The following is a 6108-nucleotide window of genomic DNA, read 5'->3' on the forward strand; positions in this document are numbered from 1 at the left end:
TAGAACGTGGGCAGCTGGGCTTCCTGGGTTGCGTTAAGTCGGGGCATGAGCTTTGTGCTTGTGTTTTGGTTATGGAAATCAGTCTGCGTAAATGTGTAGTAGCGGAGATAGTCGAATGCAGTGACTTTACAGTATACTGCGATAAAAATATCAACCAACATTTAAGGGTGCCTGAACATCTCACTTCATCACCACAACAGTGTACAGATAGGTCTTGTTAATAAGCCTGGTGTTGCAGATAAGGAAACTGATGCTTAGAAAAGATAACACGCTAGCGGCCGGGCGCGGTGGCTCACGCCTGTAATCTCAACACTTTGGGAGGCCGAGACGGGCGGATCACCTGAGGTCGGGAGTTGGAGACCAGCACGGCCAAACATGGCGAAACCCCGTCTCCACTAAAAGTACAAAAATTAGCCGGGCGTGGTAGCAGGCACCTGTAATCCCAGCTACTCAGAAGGTGAGGCAGGAGAATCGCTTGAACCCGGGAGGTGGAGGTTGCAATGAGCCGAGATCACTCCACTGCACTCCAGCCTACTCCAGCCTGGGCGACAAGAGCGAGACTCCATCTCAAAAAAAAAAAAAAAAAAAGAAAAGAAAAGATAACACGCTAGCAAGAGAAGAGAGAAAAACCTTAACTGATGCAACCACATGCTTTTACCCATTACGGTCTGCCGCCTGTGTGTGTTATATCAATCATGGGGCCCACAAGTCTGAGATTCCCACCCTCACCCTACTCGCGTTTTCTGAAAGTATTGGAAGAGTCCCTGCAAACAAATCTGTTCCAGCATTCCTCATTTAACAACAGCAGAAACACATCTAGAGAGGTAAAGTGACTTTACTTCAAATCACCTCAGTCAATGCTAGAAAAGGCTGTGAAACCCAATCCAGTGTCTCATAACTGAACTCGGACAAAAGGGGATGGAAAAGCTTTTGAAGGTAAAGGAACCATCTTACATTTTGATCATGCTGGTAGTTACACCTTGTATACAATGAGAAAAGTTAAACTGTACAGTTAAAGTGGATGAATTTTAATGTATGTAAATAACACTTAAATCAACAGGAAAAAGCAAAAATATAAAAGTAGACTCAGTATTCTAGGGATTTGCAAAGTGTGCAGGGCTGCTTGAGACCACAGGATAAACATGGTGAGACCCTTTTCGTAATAGTACTTATGATACCATGTTCTATAGAAACGGAGTGCTTAAATCATAAGCCGCAGAATTCACTTGAATATTTATGGTAAAACAGGAGCGTCCAAAATAAGAGAAATGAAAAGCAAAATAATAGCTCTGCTATTGGAGTACTACTGTGGGAAATTTGGGTTTTCCCTGATACTGTGTCATACCATAGAAGTTGTAATAAAACTATTAGAATGCGATTCTTGTCAGTTCTAGTGACCATCTACTATTCTTAATTAGATTTGGAGAGGCTGGGTTGGGGAAGGGAGGACAGGGCTGGAGAATATGAGGAACACATGCAAACACAGCGGGTGGTGCCCAGCAGCTGGGCCAGCCAAGGAACCCATAAATAGCCATTTGTCTTCTATGTAATTTCAAGATAAAAGGTACAGTCACTTAGGTCAACAAAAGCCTGTTTGCAAGATGTCATCATATATTTTAAGGTGCTGACCACAGTATAACTTGGCTATAACAATAAAGAGCTATCCTTTTTCTCCCTCCCAACATATCCCAAGTGCCCCGGTTTCCCTCCCCAGAGGCAGCCACTTTCTTGGTGTTCTTCCAGAGATCTTCTATGAAAGCTATATTCTCAAGCACTTGAGGTGTCTCTTACTCTCCTGGTTTCCACACCCTTGTGGTCTTGTGTACAGGTCTAGACGGTTCTCAGGTTCAGGTAAAAATTTACCCTAGCCCCACCCAAGCAGTCTCATCATTGGCTCACTGGGTAATGGAAAAAGAAGCCCTTTTTGTCCTAAAAATATTTATATTATCCTTTGACAACATAAAAAGGGATCCTTTGTGAAAATTTAACCTAAAAGCCAAGAATGTAAGCATTTCTCCCCCCCGCCCCCCGTGAAAGTTCTCTTAGTAAAACCTGCACAAAGACGATGTATATGCCAACAAATGAAGGCCTTAGGAAAACTGTAATGAAGACAAAATTTGTTCTTCTTCTTTCTTCTTCCCTCCCTCTCCCCTTCTGTTTCCCTCCCCCAAAGTTTTCTTTTACCTCTACTCACAGGAACTCTGTATTTTCAGTGTTAAAGGCAGTCCAGGAAATAACCCTCTATATTAGTTTACAGATAGCTGTTAATGAATTAACAAGTTACTTTCCTTGGGATATTTGCAATTTCCAGAAGATTCTCTAGGATAATGATCTCAAGGAGTGGGAGAGGGATAGCTATCCCTTAGGACAAGAATATCAGAATGTTTCGGAATCAGTTAATAATTTAAAAGAAAAAAATGTTTTATATGGCACATTTTAAGTGTATGCAAAAGTAGACAAAATGGGAGAATGAACTCCCATATACCTGTTGCTCAGCTTCAACAACTATCAACTGAAGGCCATCTTGTCTCATTTATATGCCCAACCCATACCCTGTCCCGACTCTGCATTATTTTTGAAGCAAATCCCAAACATCATATTATTTCATCTGTAAATATTTTAGTGTGCATTTCTAACAGTTAAGGCTTTTTTTTTAATGTAGCCTCAATGGCATTATCCAACCTAAAGAAACCTGAAGATAACTATTTAATATAATCATATATACTGCCAGTGTTCACATTTTTGATTGTCTCATAAATGTTGTCTTTTAAAAATACTTTGTTGGTTTAACATGTTATGCTCTTCTGTATATTTCTTATGAATTGATTGTTGGATCTAGAAGTTTGATCAGACTTGGTTATACTTGGTATTTTATACTTCCATCAGAAGGCATATGATGTCTGGTTGCCTTTCTTTCTGTGATGTTACCAGACATTGATGCTCAATGTCTAAATTCATTAATTCATGAATACGTTATAATTCTATTTCAGGGAATGATACTCTGATTCTGTCATTTATTCTTTACTTCATTGCTGAATTCTTGTTGTGAAGACAAATTTCTACCTTAATTAAATTTTGGTTACCCAGTGGTACAGTTTATATAGGAAAGAATAAATGCTTGATTCTTTCCCTTCATTTGCCAATTTTCAACGTAAGAAGTTGATCACTAGATTTAATGGTGGCCAATTAAGTTTTGGTTTTTATGTTTAGTGTCATTATGAATTCATGGAATTCTACAAATTGATATATTCTAATTGTTTGTAAATATTATGATATATATAATTTGAAAGTACTTACTTGACATATAGCTATAAATATTTAAAGACACAAGTCAGTCACTTTCTAATGCAAAATACAGAAAGTAAGCAGAGGTCTATCTGAGATTCTCAACAGAGCTAGGGGGAACACTCCTTGAGGATACATCTCAGATGCTGGGGATGTTTGAGGTTTAATTTTTTTTTATAACAAGGTCACATAGTTTCAAGATATGTTGAGAGGAAGCCATGTATATCCAAAGGTATGACTCTCTAATGGTGAAAGTCAGACACCTCAGCTTCTGATTTGGGAAGATTCTAGGGAAGGAGTGTGTGTGTGTGTGTTTTCCTAGTAGCCTTAAATTAGCAGTTTCCTACATACAAGACCAGCTCTTCTACAACATGTATACACGTATGTCTGTGTACAGACCCAAAGCAATCCAGCCTCTTCCCGAGACTGCTGGCAGAAATCAGTCTCTCATTACTCTTATAAAATTATGGAATTAGCTCACTTATTTGTTTAAAAAAATATTTACCTAACAATTAGGTGCCAGGTACTATGCTGGCAGCCAAAGCTAGAAGAAAGAATAAGATCATGCTAGTCTCCTCAGGGAGTTCACAGTCTTGTCTGGGTGTAGGTAAGTACACAGACAATTACAATACACTGTGCTGAATGCTGAACTGAACAATGCTGGATGCTAAGGAATCTGCAAGGACACATTTACCCAGGTGGGAGGATGCTGGTCTCAGGCTGAGCATCTGTCAGCCAGACACATTCATTGAACACTAGTATTGAACTCAAAATTGATCGAAATTATAGATATGAGGCTGTATGAGTTGTGTTTCCTGACCTCATCAACAGTAAGTGTGTGTGTTCAAGACAGGATATGACGGATATAGGACAATAGGAAATTAGGAAGCTGTGTAGTCATCGGATTCCACAGCATTTATTGTATGTGGAGCAATAAGCTTCTAGGTGGAGCAGACTTTAGAAGTGAGATTATGTCTGCGAAGAGCAAAGCTTTGTGATGCACGCTACATAACATAAAAATACAAAATATGAGTACATATGGCCCCTGCCCTTTCCATTCGTCTGTACCCGTATGAAGTATCCACTGTGAAACTCAGAACCTGGAATATAGTGAACATTTATAAATATGTTTCATCAGGTGTATCAGGGATTGATTTACATTAGGTTTAGCTTAAAATGGAAAATATTTTATCATATTACTTTGAGAACAAGCCTTAAATGCTGTTAGAGGGCATCAAGTTTTGCATTGCTCCCTCTAGTGGGACGTTGGTATAACTACATACTATTTTTCGTTTGTTCCGGCAAGGGCTCAGCTGTTCATACATTCATTCATTTTATCAAGCATTTTCTAAGCAGTTACTGTGTTCCAGCAATGACACTGGGCATCAAGGATTTAAAAAGCTCAAACATCAGACTTTTCTCTTGAAGATCTCAGAGTCTAGTTGGGAGACAAAGCAGTTAACAAAGAATGACATTGTCATGGGCTAAAAGATGTACGAAAGGGTTAAAGGAACCCAGAGGATAAAGAAACTCATTCTGCCGTGGAGAAGAGGGAAAAGTTTGTGGGGAGCTGCACAGAGGATGGGCTGAGTCAGGGTTTCCTGGGTGAATAAATAGGAAGAGAGAATTCCAGGTAGAGGCAATAGCATGAACAAAAGTATAGAGACGTGTTTGGATAACTGCAAGTGGTCCACGTCACTGAGGTGGACGGGCAGGACAGGAGGGGTTAGAGAGCAGGCAGGTGAGGAGCCAGTCCATGAAAGGCCTTGGATGCCTTGCGGAGAAGTTGACATCCAATCCCATAAAAGGTGAGGAGCCAATAAGGGATTTCAAGCAAGGAAGTTATGTGATCAGATTTGGAGTTTAGAGAAATCACAAGGATGTCTGGTGTGGGTGTCAAGTCTATTAAATCTTCCTTTCTGATGCCTTACCTGAGCAATTAGTTTGCTTTGGATGCTGCCCACCATGACTTTGGAGACTTTTTCACCTGGGCTCTGTGGCTCATGCCTGTAATCCCAGCACTTTGGGAGGCCAAGGTGGGTGGATTAATTGAGATCAGGAGTTCAAGACCAGCCTGGCCAACATGGTGAAACCCCATCTCTACTAAAAATACAAAAATTAGCTGGGCGTGGTGGCATGCGCCTGTAATCCGAGCTACTTGGGAGGCTGAGGCACGAAAATCGCTTGAACCTGGGAGGTGGAGGTTGCAGTGAGCCAAGATTGTGCCACTGCATTCCAGCCGGGGCGACTTTGAAGACTTTTTCATATGTTTACCAAGTGCTTCCTCCTACTTCTCAGCGTTTATTGAAACCAGGATTTCAAGTCTCTCCTGGTATAATTATCATATTTTGAGACTGTAATGAGTTCAGTTTACCAGAAACATCCATGAAATCCACACTATCCATGCTGGTCACTATGCGAATATGGTTATAATATGATGGAATCACATGGGTGAACCCAAGGGTTCAGCTCTCCACAGCTCTTAACTTCTTATGTTCTCCCTTTATCCCTGTGGGCTCAGAAACACTGCATCCATCTGCCCAACAAGTGCCCAGATAATTCTTGTTTTTTATTTATTTTTTTGAAACAGGATCTCACTGTTGCCCAGGCTGGAGTGCAGTCATGTGATCTCAGCTCACTGCAGCCTCTGACTCTCTGGTTCCAATGCTTTTCCCATCCCAGCCTCCCGAGTAGCTGGGATTACAGGCGTGCACCACCACGCCTGGCTAATTTTTTTTATTTGTATTTTTAGTAGAGATGGATTTCGCCACATTGGCCAGGTTGGTCTCAAACTCCTGACCTCAAGTGATCCACCCACCTTGG

Source organism: Pongo pygmaeus, chromosome 1 (assembly GCF_028885625.2).
Source record: "Pongo pygmaeus isolate AG05252 chromosome 1, NHGRI_mPonPyg2-v2.0_pri, whole genome shotgun sequence".
Taxonomy (NCBI): domain Eukaryota; kingdom Metazoa; phylum Chordata; class Mammalia; order Primates; family Hominidae; genus Pongo; species Pongo pygmaeus.